This window comes from Helianthus annuus, chromosome 6 (genome assembly GCF_002127325.2).
Source record: "Helianthus annuus cultivar XRQ/B chromosome 6, HanXRQr2.0-SUNRISE, whole genome shotgun sequence".
Lineage (NCBI taxonomy): Eukaryota > Viridiplantae > Streptophyta > Magnoliopsida > Asterales > Asteraceae > Helianthus > Helianthus annuus.
In genome coordinates, this window is record NC_035438.2 from 62,446,793 (window position 1) to 62,469,932 (window position 23,140).

Below are 23,140 nucleotides of genomic sequence, written 5' to 3' on the forward strand. Positions count from 1 at the left end.
CCGCGCACTTTCTGGCCATTAAGGAAACAGACAACTTTTCTACCTTGGCGGAGATTTACTTAAAGGAAGTAGTTTCGAGGCACGGGGTGCCAACCTCAATTATTTCCGACCGAGACGCTCGTTTTACTTCGGAATTGTGGCAAGCTATGCACAAATCCTTTGGCTCACGTTTGGATATGAGCACCGCTTATCACCCGCAAACGGATGGACAGTCTGAACGCACCATCCAAACCCTAGAAGACATGCTTAGAGCGTGTGTGATCGATTTTGGCAAAAACTGGGAAAAGCATCTACCGCTAGTAGAGTTCTCCTACAACAACAGCTACCACACTAGTATTCAGGCAGCACCTTTTGAGGCATTGTACGGTCGTAAATGCCGGTCACCTCTCTGCTGGGCGGAAATCGGTGATAGTCAAATCACGGGCCCAGAGATGGTGGTAGATACAACGGAAAAGATTGCCCAGATCAGACAACGCATGGCGGCAGCTCGTGACCGTCAGAAGAGTTACGCTGATAAGCGTAGGAAACCATTGGAATTCCAGGTCGGTGACCGGGTTCTACTTAAAGTCTCACCCTGGAAGGGTGTGGTTCGCTTTGGTAAACGGGGCAAGCTTAATCCGCGATACATCGGACCATTCGAAATTACCGGGAAAATCGGTAAGGTTGCTTATAGATTGAACCTGCCTGAAGAACTGAGTGCGGTACATAACGTATTTCACGTATCAAATCTGAAGAAGTGTCTGTCAGATGAAACGCTCGTAATTCCTTTCAAGGAACTGACTATTGATGAACAGCTACACTTTATTGAGGAACCGATTGAGATCACGGATCGAGAGATCAAAATCCTCAAACGTAGCCAGATACCTCTTGTACGAGTCCGTTGGAACTCGCGACGTGGCCCAGAGTATACCTGGGAGCGGGAAGACCAGATGAAGCACAAGTATCCCCAGCTGTTTCCAAACGAAAACCCCAGCACTGAAGCTACAGCCGAATTTCGGGACGAAATTCCAAACTAACGGGGGGATGATGTGACACCCCGTTGAAACGCTTTCACTTACGCTAGCTTGACAGTGGCTGCCTTAACTTTCGGGACGAAAGTTCCTAAAACTTGGGGATAATGTGACACTTCGGATTTTCCCGGACAACCTTTCGATGTAACATGTGTGTACGTAAACTATTAAGTGAAGAATTATGAATTGCTTGTTATTACGTGTTGGGTGCATATGTGTATGTATAGATATATATATATATATGTGTGTGTTATATATATATAGGAGCCGAAACCCGACTCGAGACCATGCTCGGTCTCGAGTGAACAGTAGCAGTTGGGCCGGTTAGGGCCTTGTGACCGAGAACCCAACCCGGAACCCCCCTAGCCCCAACTCGAGATCCTATATAACCCAACCCTCACACCCTTTTTTTCCATTTTTCACCCTCATCTCCTCTCACTAAACCCTAAAACCCTAAGATCATCAACCTCCTTTCATCTCCTCTTCCTACTCGGAACCAACCGGAGACACCAAGACCCCCGGATCGAGCTCAAGATCACCACCCGAAAGTCGGTTCATCGGATCTTCACACCCTTACATCTAACCGGTTAGTATACTATAGTTGTTTGCCTCAAAATGATGGTTCTTGATGCTTAAACTATTTTGAGTAGTTGGATGTTGGTTTATTTTGTTTGAAGGGTGATAGATTGTTATGACAAATCAAACAATGTGTTGTGTGAGCTAAATGCATGACTTGAAATAACTAAATGATATAGATATAAGCTAGGGTGAATATTATGTGTTTATATGTTCTTGTGTCATACATGCTAGAAATAGGATCAAGTATGAAATCTAGTTGGGTAACTTGGCATGCTTCGAATGTTTTGGATGTGTGTAACGTAGGGCTGCTAGAAATGCCAATGTTATTGCAAATGAAAGGTGGAAAATACTTGTTTTGGGTCGGTTAAAGGATAGTCTAAAACATGATGAACATTCGGTGATTTGATGAACAATTTGAATATGTTATGAACATGATGAATATTTGAAATTCTGCTTGTTTGATCTGTTTTGGTGTATGTTCAGACAACAAAACATGTTAGTGGGAATAGTACACAAATTACATGAAAATACAATACCATTGGATAGTACACTGCACAGGTTCTAGAAGGATTCAGGTGCACGCAACGGCGGTTGCGAGTCGGAACCCTCGGTTGCGACTCGAGACCACATCAAGTCTTGTCGAGATCTCCCGGTTGCGAGTCGCAATCAACGCGTATCGAATCCGGTTGCGAGTCGTAACCACTGCTGCTAAGTCGGAACCGCTAGTTGCGAGTCGTAACCTCTGGTTGCGACTCGTAACCAAAACGTGATGAACCGAGACCTCGGTTGCGAGTCGTAACCTCGGTTGCGAGTCGCAACCACCCTTGTCTCGACTGGGCTACTTTGTTGTTTTTGGGCTTTGACTGTTGGGCTTTCTGTTGACTGGGCTATGTGATTGTATGTTAGGGCTGACCCAATAACCCAACTGTTTGTGTATTCGCATGTTATACGTGTTTGCTATATGTGTTTGCTATACGTGTTCGCTATGTATTACTTGTACCCGACTTGACCCATCCTTGGTAACCATGCTAGGACGTGGTGACCAACATACTTGACCGGGTAAAAATATCTACCGAGCAACCCAAGGTGAGTTCACAACTTAAAAGCATGCGTCCCGGTGGTTTGGGACACGAGACTAAAACAATCCTATCCCCTTGTAAAGGGGATACCATTTACATTCCTTCCCTAGTTGTTGGGAACCAACTTACTTTTCCTTCCCTTGTCATTGGGAAACCTTTTAGTTAATTACTGTTTATACGGAATGCAACCAAACGGCACTAAACGCAACTCTATCACTCAAGTCCCTACTACATAATACCGATTAGTCGCCGGGGCCAGGCGAACGGGTTATTAGTTGATAGCGCTATTTAGGTTTTACCAACCTCACACCGTGCCATGGTATGGGATCGGTCGTGAACTAATGTACTCAGGCATCCATCAATGATGATAGAACATTGACATCGGGGCATCCTGCGGAAACGCAAAGGGTTACCTAGTGTTCGGTATTGGAAAAACAGTTTAGTCGCTAACTTTTGGGGTAGCTCCCCATGGCATGTATAAACGGATAAATTAACTGGTGAAACGAGTTTTTGGTAATTAAAACTGGACAACTAGTGAACTCACTCAGCATTATTGTTGACCCCCCCCCCCCCCTTACTGCATGCTTTGCAGGTGGCCAGTGACTGGAGCAGCCGCTTGGGGATGTGTAGTGGTCGTCTGCCCGTGTGTTGGGCATTTATCATGCTTACCTCATGAACATTGTTTAAAACTGTTTACTTATGCTTCCGCTACTTATTTACTGTTTGAACTTGAAACCTTAAACTCTGAACTTAATATTTGCTAATCTTATGGTTAGTAAGTATCACTTTTGCTATCAATTTAATTATTCAGTATAGTATAATTGGTGGCTGAATCCTGGTCAGTCACGCCCTCGAAGCGGGTGTTATCCGCAGGTGGATTTTGGGGGTGTGACAAAAACTGCTCATCTTCAAAGACTCCCATGGCCACAGGAAACAAACTAGATTCTGATGTTGATGGAAAACATGTAGATATAAAAACTTATAGGGGAATGTGTAACACCCCGAAAACGGGTTTGGTGATCAAACCACGTTAACACTAAAAAGACAGGTAAAGTACCGTTAGTGGTAAAATTAACCCGGAAAATATTAGAATTTAAATGAATAAATCTAATATTTAATAAAAAAAGGGAAAAAGAATGCTTTTGAGAAATAAAACTTATAAAAGGCCCGAGTGAACATGACTTAAAGCAAAAATGAGTGGTAATCTCCCCGAACCCATTTAAATTAACTAGGAATGTTAAACCTAGTTAATAAGAGGGAGTATTGTTAGAAATAAGTAGGCTATAGCCTACTTAATAACTAACCAAATACGAGGGGTTAAAGTTGGATAAGTTGAAACTTATCTAATAAAAACAAAACAAAACACACACAGTATGTGTGTGTTCTGTATTCGATCCTCAGGAAGCTCCCATGGAGCAAAACCCTAATTCCCAACATAATCATCAAATTAAAGGTCCAATTGACTCTCAAATTCACAATTGAACGTGAATTAATGATCACCCAAGCTAGGGGATCACAAGGTATGTAAAATTTTGATGATTTGTGAAATTATGAAAATTGAAGAATCATCATTATCGCGAATTATGGATGAATTATTGAAGTTATGGTTGAATTGTGATGTATAATTGCTTAGGAACAAAATCTTAAGTGAAAATTATACATATATTGCCATGAATTGAATGATTTGATGATTTAACACACTTGGATAAGTGGGTTTTAAGCATATGATGAAATTGATGATAAAATTGTGTTTAGAGTCATCATATATAATAGTAATGAGGAAATACTTGAACAAATTATGTGTTTGAGTATATAATCATACTTACTATGAAATGACTTTAGTGTGATATGATAAAAATTGATGATATGTTCATGTTAAATGATCTTTAATATCATCTAGTATTAATTCGGTAACTTATGGTTACAAAAACTTGGTAAATAAGTGATTAAAACGGTAACATAAGAATGATGCTTACCGGATAAATGACCAAGTAATTAAACGAGTAGTTGAGCTACCTCGTGTAATTATTTACGTTAATAGGCAGTTGACTTTTATAAAGTCAAACTAACCTTTGATATGATCGAATGATAATTTCGACATAAAAAATCGTAGGATGGAATAGTCGTGAATGATTATGACTAATCTAACCATCTTACAAATTACAATGATAGTTTGACGCTTAACAAGCTAGGTGAAAGCTTGGGAAGGAAGTGGGTCAAACGAATCAAGAATGAAGAAAAAGCACAATCAGGATGCAAGGTAAGTATAGTTTACACTATTCTTAAAATTTCGAATATTCTCTTATCGTATTATTTACGAATAAGATAAATAAACACCTGAAATATGATGTTTCGTCGTGTAGTCGTACGGAACAAGATAAGCAAAGATGATAAGAAACCATAACAATGGTTAAAAAGGAGTAAATCGAGTACTCGGTAATATATGACAAATAGAATAAGAAATTCCAATGGCTACCTTAAATGGTAAGCTAAAACAAAAAATAAGGGCAAAACGGTAATTTGGTCACACGTTGACAATAACTGTTAGTTTTGAAAGACACTTTATGGCGTAAGCCATGATGGGTCAAAAGTATTAAGAAATAGTTTATAAGTAAAATGACGGTACGGTGTAAACAGGAGCGAGTCATGTAGACGAGATGATAATAAATATCATCTCACAAAGATACACGGTCACTTAGACCAAACGGGTCAAAAGGTGAAAATATCACCCTTTGACAATATCAACTAATGATTTTTGTCGAGTTGTATGATTACAGGAGTAATTATCGAATGGATATTTGCATCGCTATTACCGAGCGGTTATTAAGGCAAGGTATTAAAATGGGTCAATATATTGATCCAAGCCAGGTATGTGTAATAGTTTAACTACTCATTTAGAACTTAAGGTTCAATGAGAGTTAAATAAGGTCAAAAATGGACATTTGGTTGTCTTTTTAGGTAAATCATATGATTTGTCATTGTATTTTGAAAACATAATGCTTATTCAAACAAGATCAAAGTTTAATATGTGAGATTTTGGGTCAATATGCTTTTCAAAATCATTCATCGTAAACGAAAGGCTTAAATAGACCAAAATGCCCTTGATCGACAAATCAAGCAAACGACCCTTATGGGTTGTTTAGAAATAAGTCATTTGATCAAGTAAATACTTAGGACAAGAATAAAAGCGAAAGGTATAATTCTTTTGAGTCAAATGCCTTAAAATGCGTTTTGTCATAAAATAGTAATCCGAGTGATAAAACTCGGAACAAATAGTTACCACATTAAAATCCACCACAACTATAGTTGTGGTGGAAGATTATTTGATAAGAAATGTGGTAATATAATGCTAGAAGCGAATGAAAGTGAATTATTCTTAAAAGTAATTAAATACCCTTAACGGGTCAAAATAATTATATAAGAAAAAATGGGTTAAATATACATATAAACCCGTGATTTGAACCCTATATAATAGCCAACATCGAAAATATGAGGTTCATGAGAAATTGGGATCAAACAAACATGTTTGTTTGATAAAAACATGAACGGGTCAAAATTTGGTAAATATATATTAAGCCTAAGGCTTAAAACTCTCAAATTTTGTTAATCCGGATGTTGGATTTTAACTTCATATGATGGAAAATCAAATTACGATCACGTAGGAAGAAACGGATCGCAAATCGGATCAATAACGATCGAGTTATGTCTGTTTTCGTAAGAATGAGATTTGCTGGAACAATGCAGGTCTGAAAACAAGTCTTGCTGTCAAAATGGCACCCTCGCGTCACGCGACGGAGGGGACTACACAATGTCGCGGCACGCGACAGGTTTTGGTAAATGGTGTCGCGGCACGCAACAACCTTAAATCCCTGCAAATTGTTGCTGTTGAATGGTTTTGCATTGCGAACTCGTTTAAACTCATTTTAAACGTCATATGACTAAAACATTTCATGGTTTTATGAAATGTAGGTTTAATATGTAGTGCCGGTGGACGATCAAGCTCGATAAAGAACCGAACACGATCAAGAATTCAAGCTTCTGCGAAAAGTTTCGTCGTTATGTTTTTAAACGGCGAATGTTATGTAAAATGTTGAATTGATTATTTCTTAATAGTTTTTAAGAAATACATATATGGAAAAGTATGTGAAAGCATAAACATAACACTTATAGTCGAAAACTATATGTCAATTGTATAAAACATGTAAGGGTCTTACAGAATGACATGATCTTTGTTATACCTAACAGCCAGTAGACCAGACATAATGTTTTCCACTTGTTTTCTGGCAAGGTATCAATGCGATCCTAAAGAGTCCCACAAAGATGTCAAAAGAGTTTTTAAATATCTAAAAGGAACATCAAATCTTGGCCCATGGTATCCTAAAAATACAAATTTAGAATTAATTCCATACACGGATGCAGATCATGCAGGATGCAAACTTGATAGAAAAAGCACATCTGGTGTCTGTCAAATGCTGGAAGAAAAATTAGTATGTTGGGCAAGCAAAAAGCAAAACGGTGTTGCCACATCCACAGCAGAATCAGAATATGTAGCAGTAGCAAGCTGTTGTTCACAAGTTCTATGGATGCAAACTCAGCTGAGAGATTACGGAGTGAATCTGACAAAAATTCCAATCTTGTGTGATTCTATGTGTGCCATTGCAATAACATCAAATGCATTGCATCACTCAAGAACAAAACACATTGATGTCAGATACCGCTTCATAAAAGATCATGTTGAGAAAGGTAACATAGAAATGTATTTTGTCCCAACAGAAAATCAATTTGCTGATATTTTCACTAAACCTTTAGATGAAAAAAAAAGACACAACTTTTTAATCAGCAAATTGAGAATGGTCAATATGCAAATTGAAGAAAACAAAGAAATGGTGTTACAAAATGGAGAAAAATCTGATATACAAACAACTGATCAGATTTCTGGTGAAAACTCTGATAATTTATCAGAAAATTCACAAGTTAACAGAAAATCTGGTAAATCACCAGAAGTTGACCAGATCAACAGAATTTCTGATGAAACTTAAGATATCATATTTTTCTTTATCTTTTCACGTGCATGAACAGAGTCCATATGTAATCATAATTTCTCATCGTTTTTGTAAATTTTATTCGTTCATATCTCTATTCCTTAGTTTTCTTTTATTTTTTATTTTATAAATACAAATTTTATCTCTTAGACTAGGGTAAATACAAATTTTATCTCTTTAGACTAGGGTAGACAACGTCATGGATATAAAATTTCTGGGAAATCGTTAATGGTAGTTAGCTCTCTCTCCAACATTCATTGCAACTCATCAATATTAAGGAGATAGAAATGACATCTGGGCAGATAATCATGATAATTATCAGAAGGTGGCTGCCTAAATCATTAATGCAGCAGATTTTATCTCATATGTTCTCTTTGTTTTCTGATAGAAAATTAAATAACAAAGAAAATAGAGATAGTAAATCTAAAGTAGGTAGATAACATTTAAGACAAAATCTCACTATAAATGTCTACTACTTAGAACTCAGTCAGTCACTTTCAGTACCCTAGAAAACCCTTCATCTTCATCATACATTTTTCCACCAAAAATGGCAAGAATACATCCTGACTACTTTCCACTTCCATATCATCCATATCACAATTTAAGAATCAAGACTAACTTTGAGGGTCCAGCATGGGAAGGATGCCATGTCATCCTTAACATGCTCATGCAAAGCCCACTGGCGTACGTTTTATCAGCCCACATAATGGTTTATCCCGAAATCTTGCAGATGTTCTGGAAAAATGCAAGAATTCTACTGCATGATGGGAGGGGACTAACTTCCATTGGAAGTTATGTGCTGGGAAAACCTATCATTGTCACTGAGGACATCATCAGACAGGTTCTAAACCTTAATGATGATCACAATGTTCTCATCTTTACAAGAGCACAGATTGATAAGACCCTAAAATAGGCCGATCTCCAAAACTGGCTTCATCAAGCCATGACAATATCTGGTAACTCAGATGGGGGTATGTTTTCCAAGAAAATCATAAACCAACATGAAGTCTCCTACAGGTTGATGGAACCTATACATGCACTTGTACAGGACATCCCTTATAATTTCTCTCATTATCTAGTGAAAGATATTACAAGCAACCTGTAGTCTGGCAGGCCTTTCTTAGTGTATCCTCGATTTATGATGAGAGTGATCACTAGCCAGCTGGGATTTGGAGGCATTATTGCATGGTTCCCAGAGCATAAGTGGTACTCTAACAGAGTATCAGGCACACAATGCTAATACCAATTGCTCATAACCCAGGTTTGGAGACCCATCTTTGGTTTTTCACCCAGATCATCTATGGAGAGGTGGAGATAGAGTTTGATTAGTTTCTTGTGTTATTTTCTTTTGTTTATTTGTTAAAAGTTTATATATCTTGTTTTTACATATTTGTTTTTACGCCAAGAATAGCAACACACTATAAATATAATGAAACACACGTTTTAATACGTTTAACACGCTAAGAATCAATATAAACTAATACGAAATACTCGTATTTAGACCCGACATCAGCAAACATATAATCATTTTGCCCTACCCCCAGACAACTGTGCATTGCCCTCAACTACACCAGAGCTTAGCCTGTCACACCCCTACCGCGTAATACAACAAACCGGGGAGGAAATGTCAAGGAGTGGAGTAACAGAATCATTGCTTCACAACAGATGGTAATCGAAGTTTTGTTTTATTGAATTAATAATTGTTTGACATAGTCTTAAAGTGAAGTAAACGAGTTTAAACACATTGTCTTTCTTGTTTTATGTCACTAAGGCCCTCGTCCAATCCTATGTTTTGCATCATGTTCATCTAACAAACAGCACCTGAAAGGCTGAAACACATGTGAAAATAGGTATGTCAGCATAAAAATGCTTGTGAGATACATAGGTTTTGTTGATGAAGGATTCATGACTTGTAGTTAAAAGAAATTGTTGGTGCATTACGTCTATTGACTTCGTCTTGTATCAAGTAATAGGATAGGATAGAATATCCAGTGCACGAGGATCAAGAAACAGAAAATAGTGATTTAGAGAGTGATTTCGCTCATAATGGTCCAAGACCATTTGGAGCGAAATCAGAAGATTCTGATTTCACCCGAAAGGTGTTTGGTGCATTAGGAGCGAAATCATGTACATTATAAATAGTGCATTCACATTTTCATTTGGCACGAAATCAGAATTGTGTAACGAAGTGCTACCAAACTGTTCTCAGGTTGTAATCAGTGTTAAATCAATCCAAGAGACATTATAATTACTTTGAGCGTTCGTTTCATTGTTTCCGCCTTTGACTCGGATAGAAAACTCTTCTGATCGACTCCTTCGGGTTCAACAACGATCCTACAAGTGGTATCAGAGCACAGGAGGAAGAGTTTAGCTCAATTGCATCAGATTTCTGTCTTCTACACCTTCTTTCTTCAACAGAACAAAATTTAACGGTCAAAACCTGTTCAATTTTTCACAGACTGTGTATAAGTGACTATTAACTAATCCCTGAAAGTTTGAGACTAATATTCGGTTTAAAAATGGACAAAATTGACATCCGAAGTGATTTCGCTCGAAGGGACAATTCTTGATTTCGCTCCAAGATACTTGTGATTTCGCCCCAGGGTTCCTTGAGATTTCGCTCCAGACTGTCAAAATAGTGATTTCGCTCCAAATTATGTGTTGATTTCGCTCCAGTTGGTCATTATATGTGATTTCGCTCCAAAAGATAGTCTGATTTCGCTCCTATTAGCAAAGACTGCTATTTCGCTCGAAAGATTAAACCTAATTTCGCTCTAAAGACTTAAAGTCTAATTTCGCTCATAGTGTTATTCCTTGATTTCGCTTGAAAGGGAATACTTGGTTAAAATCTGATTTCGCTCAAGAGTTATATTTCGCTCGAAAGTGAACTTTTTCGCGTCAAGATCATTTCACGACAACCGAGTGTTAGTGTATTTTATATTATTTGATATTGTATAAACTGATTGAGTTTGTTTGATTGTTCTCAGGTGATTGAAGATGTCAAACAATGGTGAAGAATTTTACAACACATTTTACAACGCGTTCACTTCCGAATCGACAGAGAGAAGATCTGCGATGAGAGAATATTCAAGAGAGATTTCGGAGAATTTGAAGTTTGAGAACATGTATAGAAGCCAACAGAAACCACCAAAGCTAATGAAAGTTGAAGATTATAACTGGTGGAAAAACCGATTTGAGGGTTGGGTAAAAGCTTTCGCTCCTGAAAGCTGGTTAAAACTGAAAAATGGATACACTGAACCAGTAAAAGAGGGAGGAGAGTTAATAGATGCGAAAGATTTCACAGACATAGACATAAAAAATGTTGTGGCTGAATATAAAATGATCACATTAATCAAACAATCAGTAAGAGAAGATATTATCTCGTTACTTGAACAAGAGAAAACTTCAAAGAGTTTGTGGGAAACGTTAGAGAGAAAGTGTGCAGGAAGTAATGAAATTGTTAAAAACAAAAAGAAATTGTTGCGTAAAGAGTTTGATCTATTTAGTTGCATGAAAAATGAATCGGTTTGTAAAATGATCGAAAGATTTGGGCATCTGAAAATGGAGCTGGCCAGACATAAAATCACATATACTGAAGAGGAGCTGGTGGATAAATTGTTTGATTCATTGCCAAATGATCAAGATTGGCAATACTTCGTTCTAATGTTGAAAAATACAATCAAGCCTGAAGATTTAACAGTGGATTTGCTGATTGAAAGACTTGAAAGCCATGAGTTGGAAATAAAGAGATCTAAAGTCAACAATTCAGCTCATCAGCAGAATGTGGAACTTTACTACAGAGGAAATGTACCACAAGCTGGGTCTCCAAGAACAGGGTTTTCTGCAGAAAGCTCAAATTCAGTGAACAATGAAAGTCTTCACAGCGGTTTTCACAGTGGATCTTCTTCAAACACTTCAAGTCAATCTGCTTCCAAGAATTTGTTTCAGTGTAATATCACAGTGGATTTGAAGAATGGGCAGAATTTCAGCGAAGAGTCAGCAAAACAACAGATGGTTTTCTTGGAATCTGTACTTGAATCGTATGAAAGTCTCGTTGAAGGGAAGATAGGCAACACCAACTTGACAAAAGAAGATTACGATCAAATCGATCCTGAGGAGATGGAATTGATCGACATAAGATGGTGCATGGCCAGTGCAGTGAGGAGGGCACAGCGTTTCAGATAACCGGAAGAAAGTCTATTGGTGGACCCTCTACCAAGTAAGGCTTTGATAAATCAAAGGTGACATGTTTCAAATGTAAACAAAAAGGTCACTTTAAGCGCGAGTGCAGAAATGATTATGCTGATGATTCTGAAAATCCGTACAGATAAGATTATTATAAGAAAGCAATTTATCATCAGAACAAGTTTGAGCCTCCAAGATTGAAGCAGCCTGAAGAAAAATCAAGGGCTCTTGCAGTTATTCATAACGATGAAGGTTACGACTAGAGTCAAGTTTGCCCTGAAGAAGATGCAGTTGGATATGCATTTGTGGCTGATGCTGATCCTGATAGATGGTGGAAAGCAGACTATGCAAGATGGGAAATCGGAAAATTAAACAAACCATTCAAAGAAGCCCAGAGAGCAAAAAGATGGAATGATGAGTTGGAATGTTACATGGATCCATGGGGTAATCCAGTTGTTGACCCATCAAAAGTGGATTTTGAAGCTGTAACAAATTTGCTTCCAAGACAGGCTACTTTCAACACAAAGAGGTTATCTGATAAAACATATCTGCCGGTTTTGGAGAGCAAGATAATAGAAGTTTGTGAAACAAGTCTACCGAAGGTGGTAGAAATGAAGAAGAGAAAAGAAGAAGAATTTAAGAAGATGTTTGAAGAAGTGAAGACTGTCGCAAAGATTGCTGCTGAAGAGGAACAGAAAGTTAAAGAAGAACAAAAGATAGAAGAAGAACAGAAAGAAGGAAAAGAGGAGAACAAAGAGGAAAATCAGAAAGCTGAGACAGAAGAATCGGTGCTGAAAAAGATTGAGGTAAATGAATCTTTTGACTTGTTTAATGCTGAAATTGTTGATGAAAACGAAAACAAGTACAGGAATTGCATAGAAATGTGCAAAGCTTGTACTGAAAAAGATGACATTATAAAAACAAAAGAAATTGAAGCAAACAAACTTGAAAATGTTTTCAAAATGAAATGTAAAGAAATGGTCGAAAAAGAAGAAATTTTGAAATTAAAAGTTGAAAAGCTAACACAGAAATGTCATGGTCTTGAAGACGAAAATAAGTTTTTGAAAGAAAAGTGTACTGCTAAATGTGTTGATTGTGTTGAAAAAGAATCTAAATTTCAAGAATTACAAAAACAGTATGATTCTTTGAAGTGGTCGAGTCAGAGAGTACAAGAAGCTTATGATACTTTGAAGAGCCAAGTCAAAAGTTTTGATCAATGATTATCTGAAACTTTAGTCACTAAAGAAATGTATGAGAGAAAGTTTAAAGAAAAGCAACTTGAATTGAACAAATGTGTTGATGAAATTGATAATCTTAAACAAGTCTTGGCTGAAAAAGAAAAGGTTGTAACCAAACTTCAAAGTTATCATAACTCTTCGTACATTCTCGAACACATTTTCAACATCACACCAGATGACAAAGATACTGACAAGAATAAAAAGGGTATTGGTTCAGAATTTCATCAGGTACCACCACCATTGAGAAACAATTATACTTTTTATGATGAGGAAAAGGTGGCAAAGGGTTTGAACATAGCTGACCAATTACCTGAAAGTATCGATGTGACTTACACCAAATCTGATGAAGCTGATGATTTAGAGGTGGTAAGTAAGGTTGTTGATAGCGTTTTGAAAGATGAGTCTACCAAAGGTAAGTCTTAATCACAGGTTGAAGATGAAGGTAACTTTCATGATGGTTATCTGAAAAACACAAAATCTGAGAAAGTTGGGGATGATGATTGAAAGGGATTGGTTTATACCATGATTGGATCGGACAAACTATTCTTAGATGTTGTATTCCCGATTCAGAATGTGATTTCAGAAAAGGTTGATAAAGTTTTCAAAATGGTTGAGATTGAGAAGTCTGAAATTTCAAAGTTTGCTAGTAAAGGTCACAAAGGTTCTTATAACAAACCTGGTTTCAAAAAGAAAAACATGAAGGCTGGTTTGGGTTATAAAAAGAAACAGAATCGAAAACAAAATGAAAAACAGGATTTGCAACAAAAATTGAATTTTGTTCAAGGAAAAGTTTGAAAGAAGAGGAAAAACTCAAATTTGGACAGCAGTCTAATGAGGAGTTTGATGCTATGAAAAAGAAACAACAACAGGCCAAGGATGTTTCAAAGAAAGTGTGTTTTAAATGTGATCAAATTGGACACGTTGCGCGAAAGTGCCCAAATCCAAAGCCTGTTGATGTTAAAGAACAGAAATCTGAGAATGTGAAACCAAGGTCAACCAGATTTGATTCGAAACAAACTTGGAGGTACAATACAAACAAGTTTGCTTCAAATCAAAATTGGAAATCAAACCCGAACAGGTTCGATTCAAGACAGACCTGGAATTCTCACACACCCAGTTTCAGAACAACACAGAGTTGGAAAACATCAGTTGATATGACAAAACCTCAACAGTTTTGGAAACCAAATGTTGTTCAAAAATAAAGTGTTAAAAAAGAATCACATTTTTACAAACGTGGAACACCAACAGGTCAAACATGGTTTGTTAAGAAAAATGTCAATTCGGTAAAAGATGAAAAATTTGAGATTAAAATTGATAATGTTTTTGAGAAAAATGAAAGAAACTATCCAGTTTTACCAAGAAAGATTCATGTTCAACTACCTGAGTCTAAACAGGCTTGGGTTGCGTTGTTCAAATGATTGATTTGGTGCGTGTGCAGGTGCTCATCGGAACCACAGACTGTGAGATTGCAAACTGGAGCAGCCGGGCACATGAAGAGGAGGACGAGGTTGCAGGACCCTGGTTTGGTTGAACAGGGAGTTTAGTTTGATTGTTTTCTGTACATACTTTAAAAAAAATGTGTGTGTGTTGATTGAATACGCCGAAACCCTCACGGCTGAACAAACATGATTACTTTCACCAGATTGAAAAAATCGGTTTTCAAACTGTAAAAATCAATGTGTTGTAAATCATGGGGGTAATTAGTACTATATGTTATATTTTCTGCAGTTCAGTACACAAGAAGAAGAAAATGGATGGCGAGACAAAGCTGTCAGTATCAGGTTGTCAAATTTTTAATGGTTTTGCATTTTAGGGGGAGAAAAATTGTCAATAGAAAATCCAAAACATTAGAAAATTTGAAAAAGCCAAAAACATGATAAAATTCAAAAATTGAGTTGTTGCGTAAAGAGAGGAAATGATAGTACATCAGTAAACAGTTACAGTATGCTAAAGAATTGTAAAGAATTAAATAGCGTTAAACAGTCTCACTCATGATATGCTGATAGGTTTTTATACACTTAGTAAACTTTTTCGGGATATAAACCTAAATTCAAACTTACTTATTTCGTGGGGAACACAACTTGGATATATAGGTAACCCCTGAAATCTTGTTTGAAAGGTCCCTTATTCTGAGATACTAGGTCTTTATACTCAGTGATATCTGGGGTATTATTCCGGGACTTCTGCTGAATGGAAGTTCTGACCTAGTCCCCGAATAATACTTTCCGCATTGCTTGAAATATAGCACCACCCTCAGCATAAAAAACGATGAAACATTGCAAAATGCTAATTGTTAGATCTGAGTTTGATTCTGATTGTATTTTGTGTCTGTAATTAAAATGAAAATGGATGAGTGTGCCGCGGAATTATGATGAAAACAAACTTTGCATACAATCAAACGAGAGTAATACTTTGATCAAACATCTTTTCACAATGAATCGGAAGATTGAATTTATTTCAATAACGATTACAATGATTGATGAATGAATGCAAACTCCCCCTCAGCCAGAGCTTAGTTGTTTGTTCGTGCAAAGAAGACGATGATGCAAAAGAGCTAATAGAACAGTACAAAGTACTAATCTATTTATAGGCACTTGCAAACCACTGAGCATCTTAGCTGACGTCACCATGAAAGTGACATCTAACCACCTAACAAACTCTAACCTCTGATCTAAACAAACACTGCTATGTTAACTACTGCTATTACATTACATTACAAAACAGACTATTGATCAGCTGCTGCAACCTTCCACTGTTGTGAACCCAGCAGTACTTATCCGGATCAGCAGTGCCTGACTCAAAGCAGTAGATTGAATCAGCAGGGCTTTAGTCTTTCATCAGGTCTTTACTTGAGCAGCAGTTGTAGGTCAGCATTTTGCAAGATCAGCAGATAGGAGGTCAGCAGATGTTGAAATCACTTTCAAGGGGAGAGACTTGTATGTAATCATCTGCTTATTCTGGATCCACTGCTGTGATCCAGTTTTGGCTTTAATTATCTGTTCCTCTGATAGGGTTCAATCCCAACAATCTCCCCCTGGAACAGATAATGCCAAAACTCTTCATTATTGTTACATTTATTACCTCATCAACAGTTCCCTTATCTGTCCTTTAAATTGTAGTTCAAAGTCAAGGGCATCTGTGTCTTCATCATCCCTGCTAAGTGGAAGATCAAGGAGATCCTGCAAATCTTCAAGACTCAGGCCAAGAGCTTGTTCCCTTGATATTTTCTCCACTTCTCCACCAGACCTGAGCAAAGTCAATACGCAGGTCTGTTTGTCAGTTTCCCACTTTTGTATTTTTGAGCCTGGTGGGTTTCTTGGGAGATGTTTATTTGCAGAGGTATTTGGTTAGGCTGGCCTATTCATAACTGGCTGAGCAATATTTGCAGTTTGATCCAAACCAAGAGTTTCTATGATCATTTTCTTTATGCCTTCTTTTACAAGGTCATCTCCTTTTATCATCTCTTGGATGGTTTCACCTCCCAACTGTTTGTGTGTCCTTCTTTTATAAATGGCAGCACCAGTTGGAGCAGTGGCTCTCCTGATTTGCAGCTTTGATGATCTTTTTGAAACCTCTGCTACAGGATAGTCAGGCTTTTGAGGAACTTTTGGATCTTTCTTTCTTAATTCCTCCATCCTTTTGTAGGTGATCCTGACCACATCTTCTTTCCATCTAGCAATTTGTCTTTTGTTTCCATATTCAGCAGCAACCAGTTCTTCTTTCATTCTTTTCAGTTCTACCTGTTTGTCAGGTACATTCTTTCTAAACTTTGCCCAGTCAGGAGGAGTGTGAGTGACTTTTCTTTTTATCATGTCTTGAATTCTTGCTGCTTCATTTTCAAGCTCAGGAACAGTCCACTCTTTGTACATGTATCTCTCTCCTTTGTACTTCTTGTGAGCCATGATGCTTTCAATGTAGTCTTTCTTCAAAGTTTCAGCTGCTCTTTCTGAAATTTGTTGACTGACATTTTTTGCAAATTGTTCTAGGGATCTGACTTGTGTGAGCAGATATTGATAGTTTCTAGAAATTTCTTTGTCAGATTTCCCTTGTGTGTTTCTTTTTGAGATATCCTCTGCTTGCTTGGCCTTGATCTTCAAATATTTATCAACATTTTTAGGCCAGGGATATCCTTTTATTGATGGCAAACTCCTTTTGGCAGGGTCATCCTCATAGTAAAAAGATTTTATTTCTTCTCTAACAGCTGCTAGTTCAAGAGGAAACTGAACACCTACAGGAGGTAAGGGCTTGTGCATTCTATCTGAAGAGAGAGTAACTGGTTTTGGTATTGTGACAAGAGCTAAAGATTTTGAAGATGTTTGAGATGGTGTAGTGTCATCATCTTTGAGAATTAGCCTTCTCCTCTTTGTTTGAGGAGGGGCTGATGATGTTTTGGATGGAACAGTGGTGGTGGATGTAGTGGCAGTGATTTGTGATTGACTAACAGTTGTTGAAACAACTGGTGTTCCAACCACTGTTGTCTTTACAGCAGATGTTGTAACAACTGTTGTCTTCTGCCTTTTGGCAGGAGGTGATTTTGTTTTTGGTGGTGATGGTGATAAGGCAGTGGATGTAGTGTGTGTTGAAGTGGTGTGTGTTGAAGTGGGAGCAGATGTTGAAACCACTGAAGTACCAACCGTAGTGGGTACAACAGGAGTTACAACATCTGTTTTAGGTGGTGGTTTTGGAACAGACTTTGAACGTCTGGTTGGAATGGATATGGGTAGCCTTACTCTTCTTGTAGTCTTCTTCTTTTCATCAACAAGATTTTCATCATCTTTTGACCCTGAAGTACCCTGATCCGAATAATTCACCCTGGCTTTCCTTTTGGCCTCTCTATCCCTTTTTACACTTGCAACTGCTTCTGCCAGTGCATTTGTGGTCACATCAATTTTCTTGCTTCCATTTGGCAAAGGGATCTGTTTGGTCGTGTTTGCATTTTCTGGTTCAATGTAGAGACCATCCTCTATTCCCTTCTTTTTCCACTCCTGAATTTTCTCCCCCTTTTTGGCATTATCTGGGGGAAGTTGATCAATGAAGAGAACTGTTGGAGGAGCAGTGCCAGTGGTGTGCAGGATCTGAGTTTTGAGAGCCTTTAGATCAGCCTGAGTGTTCTTGAACCTTGACTCCAATGCATTTCTCAGCTGTTGAACATGTTTTTCATGTTGTTGATCTGCTATTTGTGCTTGATGATGGAGAAAAGGTTGAAATAGATTCCAGAGCTCATTTGTAGCAGGTGCCTGTTGTGGAGCAGGTGCTTGAGGTGGAACAGCAGTGGATTGCATCTTTTGAGTTTTCAACACCTGCTGTAGCATGTTTTTAAGATCTGCAACAGATGTATCCAACTTTGCAATTCGTTCCGTCAAATCCTGATATTTTAGATCATCACCCAATTTAATGGGATCATCTGATTTCCCACTAACAGTGGTTTTATCAGTGGTAGAGGTAGGGAGTATACTCCAAACATTAACCACTGATGCCCCTTTTTCTTGGTACTGGGGTCTTCTCCCTTCAGCACTTGACAACCTTTTGATGTTGCCAGTAGGATAAATAAATCCACTGGTGGTTGGCAGAGGTGCTATAAAAGGAATTGCCTCCAAGGAAGTCTTATTGATGTAACCACTGTCCAACTGTAAACCAGTGGGTTCAACAGTTGTAGTGGCCGCTTCACTTGGATTACCACCAAGAGTTACTTGTAACTCAAGGGGTGTAACCTCCTCAGGTTGTGTTGGTGGGTTAGCAAGGAATGATACATCAGGCTCAGTCAGTTGTTGAGGTATATTCTCATTAACAGGTGATTGAGAAGGACTGAGTAATGCCTGGTTCAAATCTATTGCATCCAACAAAAGTTGTGTTTTTGATGGAATTGTGGATGTGAGGTGGGGTGTAGAAAGAGAATTTGCCTCGGGCATTGGGCTGTGGATGATGGAAACGAGTGTTTCCAGAGCATCATAATGTGGTGGCCCTATGTGTACAACCTGTTCTTTTTGTGAAGAAGCAGGAGGAGTTTTGGTTATGGGTTGAGATATTTGTACCAACTGTTGTGAGGAAGTAGCAGCAGTGGTTTCTTGTGACATTTGTGTTGTCACAGGCAGTAGCTCTGGTATCTCATCCTCCAGAGTTGCCGTTTTGATTGGTATGGGGGGTTTTTGATTTTTCTTTTTGTTTGGCTTTTTGGGATTTGTAGGTGTGGGTTTCAAAATAGTTGGTCTGCTGCTTTGATCACCTTGAGCAGTGGGCTCAGCAGCAGATACCTGAGGAGCAGTGGTAGCTGCTAAATTCTGCTCAGGCACCTCTGCTTGTGTTTTGCAAGGTGCTAACATTCTTGAAAAAGTTTCAGTTGTTAAGCTGTTTATTTGAGTAGACTCACCTTGTTTTATTGCAGCTAAATCATTCTTACTGAATTTCTTTTCAAAATAGTAACTTAAAAACCTTGGAAACAGTAAGAATGATTTTGTTTCAACATTATTAACCAAATCTTTAAAGATTTCTCGAGAGTAGTTAAAATTTTCTTCTTGAAGAATTGCATATCCTAGATTTTGAATCTTTAAAGGGATTTCATTGAAAGAAGTGGTCTTGTTTGAAACACATAGTAGGAGGGTATGAAATAAAAATCTGGTTGCAGAAGGAAAATAACCTTTTTGTAAGGTAAGTTTCTTCAGCATTGTGGCTTCATACCCTCTTTCAATGAAGTCAGTTTGTAACTCGTTTTTAGTGAAAGAAGTTTTACCTTCCTGATCATCGAGTTGAAAGACCTCTGAAATGGATTGTGGCGTGATTTGGATAGCTTTACCCTTTATAGAAGAGTGTATGGTGGTTGCAGTGTCTCCTTGTTTTTCAAGGGTTGCATTCTTCCAGAACTCCCTTTGGGTCTCCAAATAGATTGATGCATCGGCGGTGAACAAAGTTTTGTACTTTGATTTTGCCATGGTGTTAATGATGGAATTGAAAACATTGGTGGTTCCTGGTTTTGTGAGAAGACCCAGGAGATTGTGAGATGATTTATATGGGATTTCAGTGGAGATTGCCTTTTGAGAGGCTGTTTTCGATGATGATTTGGATGTGGGTTTTGCAGATGGCTTCGATTTTGTCATTTTTGAATAGAATGATCGAAGAAATTTGTGAAAGATGAGATGAAAAACTGCTTTGAGAAGAGAATTTTTTAAGAATTCAATTCGACAGTAAAACCCTGTTTTGGTGGTGAGTGGGGGATTTTTATAGGGAAGAAAGTGAATGCTGACGTGGCAGCCGTTTCAAAAGGTCTGACCACTATGTACTGCCCACGTGACAACCCCTGGTGAAAGTGAAGGACAGTACTTTGATGAAAGTGACTGATGAAGGCAGTGGTAAGGAAGCAGTGGATGATTTTCACTATCAGTGGAAAGCATATCAGTGGATAAGACACTGCTTTTGGACAGCAGAGATTAGCAAAGGAATGAGAGAACAGGGGTTGACTTTCAGCAGTGGACAGACTTTTGAAGTAGAGCAGACTTTTGAACAATTCAGTGGTTATGGCAGACTTTTAAGGATTTTAATGAAAATTTCATTGTTAGCTATTTTTAAGGATGGATTTTTGATTTTCTGAAAACATTTTGTTGCTTTTATTCATAGAAAAACAAGATGTTGCTTGTTATTCCATGTTCAGCATCCCAATCCTAGAGACCAGGCTTTCAAAAGTGGCTGTATCAAGTGCTTTTGTGAGCACATCTGCCAGCTGGTCTTTAGTAGGGACATGATGCAGAGAAATCAAACCTTTTTCATTGCAATCCCTCACAAAGTGATGTCTGATGTCGATGTGTTTGGTGGTAGAGTGGGAAACTGGATTTTTGATGATATTTTCTGCTGCCTGGCTGTCCAACATGAGTGGTGTTTTTAAGGCAGTGATACCAAAATCCAGTAACTGATTTTGAAGCCACAGGAGTTGGGCTGTACAGCTTGCAGCAGCAATGTATTCAGCCTCAGCAGTGGATGTTGAAACTGTTGCTTGCTTTTTGCTTTGCCAAGAAACTAAGCAATCACCTAGAAACTAGCACCCTCCTGAAGTGGACTTCCTTGTGGTGTGACATCCAGCAAAGTCACTGTCTGAAAAACCTGAAAGCTTGATGTTCCCATTAGCTGGATACCAGATACCAAGTGTAGGAGCACCTTTTATGTATCTGAAGATCCTTTTTACAGCAATGAGATTTGATTTTCTGGGAGCTGATTGACTTCTTGCACAGACACATGTTGCAAACATGATGTCTGGTCTAGATGCAGTTAGGTACAATAAAGACCCAATCATGCTTCTATAGAGTGTTTGGTCAATCAGCTCATCCTTTTCATTAGACATGACCAGCTTATTTGTTGCCATGGGTGTGCTGCATGGTTTACAATCATTCATATCAAATTTGGTCAAAAGTTCTTTAGCATATTTGCTTTGATGAATGAAAGTTCCATTTTGCATTTGCTGTACTTGGAGACCAAGAAAGCATTGCAGCTCACCCATTGCACTCATTTCAAACTCAGCTGTTATGAGTTCTCTAAACTCTTCACACATTTTGTTACATGTGCTTCCAAAAATAATGTCATCCACATAAATTTGGACAATCATTAAATCCTTCCCTCTCCATTTAAGAAACAGTGTTTTATCAATGGTACCTCTTTTGAAACCATTTGAGAGTAGGAAGTTGGAAAGAGTTTCATACCAGGCCCTTGGTGCTTGTTTCAGGCCATACAAGGCTTTGTTTAGCCTGTAGACATGATCAGGATAAAATGGATCCTCAAAACCTGGAGGTTCACATACATACACCTCTTCTTGAATTGTACCATAGAGGAAAGCACTTTCGATATCCATTTGAAACACCTTCATGTTATGGTTGACAGCAAAGGCCAGGAACAGTCTAATGGCTTCCAATCTTGCAACAGGGGCGAATGTTTCATCATAATCAATCCCCTCTTCCTGTCTGTAACCTTGAACCACAAGTCTGGCTTTATTCTTGACAACAATGCCCTTTTTATCATTTTTGTTCTTGAAGACCCACTTTGTGCCAATGGGACTAACCACTTCTGGCAGTGGTACAAGCTCCCATACTTGTTGTCTTTTAAACTGTTGGAGCTCCTCTTGCATAGCTTTTACCCAGCTGTTGTCTTTCAGTGCCTCTTGGTACTTGACTGGCTGATGGAGTGATAGAAAACCAGCAAAAAGACAAATGTTTTGGGTTTGGCTTCTTGTGAGCACCCCTTCATTGATGTTTCCAATGATTTGATCAGGTGGATGAGATCTCAAGAAGATTAAATCTCCTTGGTATGGTATGATGGCATTCGTTGGTGAAGGCTGCAAATGTGTATCATCTGAGCTAACCACTGCTGGTGACTTTGATGACCCAACAGTGGCTTCAAAAGGTGGTGGAATAGGAGGTAATCAAGTGGACAACTGCTGACTTTTATCCACTGTTTGAGGACTTTTGTCAGCAGTGTTTGAGGATGTGGAAGCAGTGGTGGATGAGCTACTTTGGTCAACAACTATTGAGGTAGCAGTGGTTGAGCTTTGACAACTGTTTTGAACAGCTGGTGCTTTTCCCTTTGTGGCAGACCTTTGAGGGATGATGATTTCATACCCATAGTCTGGTGTTGTATCCTCTGATGGACCTGCACTGTTAGTCTTGACAGCAGTATTTTCAAAAGTAAATTTTTCAAGATCAAACAGATCTGCAGGATTTGCTGGGATTTTCATCGATGAAAGTTCATTGAACTTTACATTCAAAGTCTCCTCCACTGCCTTGGTCCGTGTATTGAACACTTTGTATGCCTTCGCAGTGGTTGAGTATCCCAGATGATAACCACAATCAATTTTGGCTGCAAATTTTGAAATGGAATCTTTTAAGTTCAAAATAAAGCATGGGCGGCCAAACACCTTGAAATATGAGATCAGTGGTTTAATTTTATACAGAATTTCATAAGCAGTCTTTTTGTGCCTAGGGTTTATTAAAACTCTGTTCTGGACATAGCAAGCGGTGTTTACTGCCTCTGCC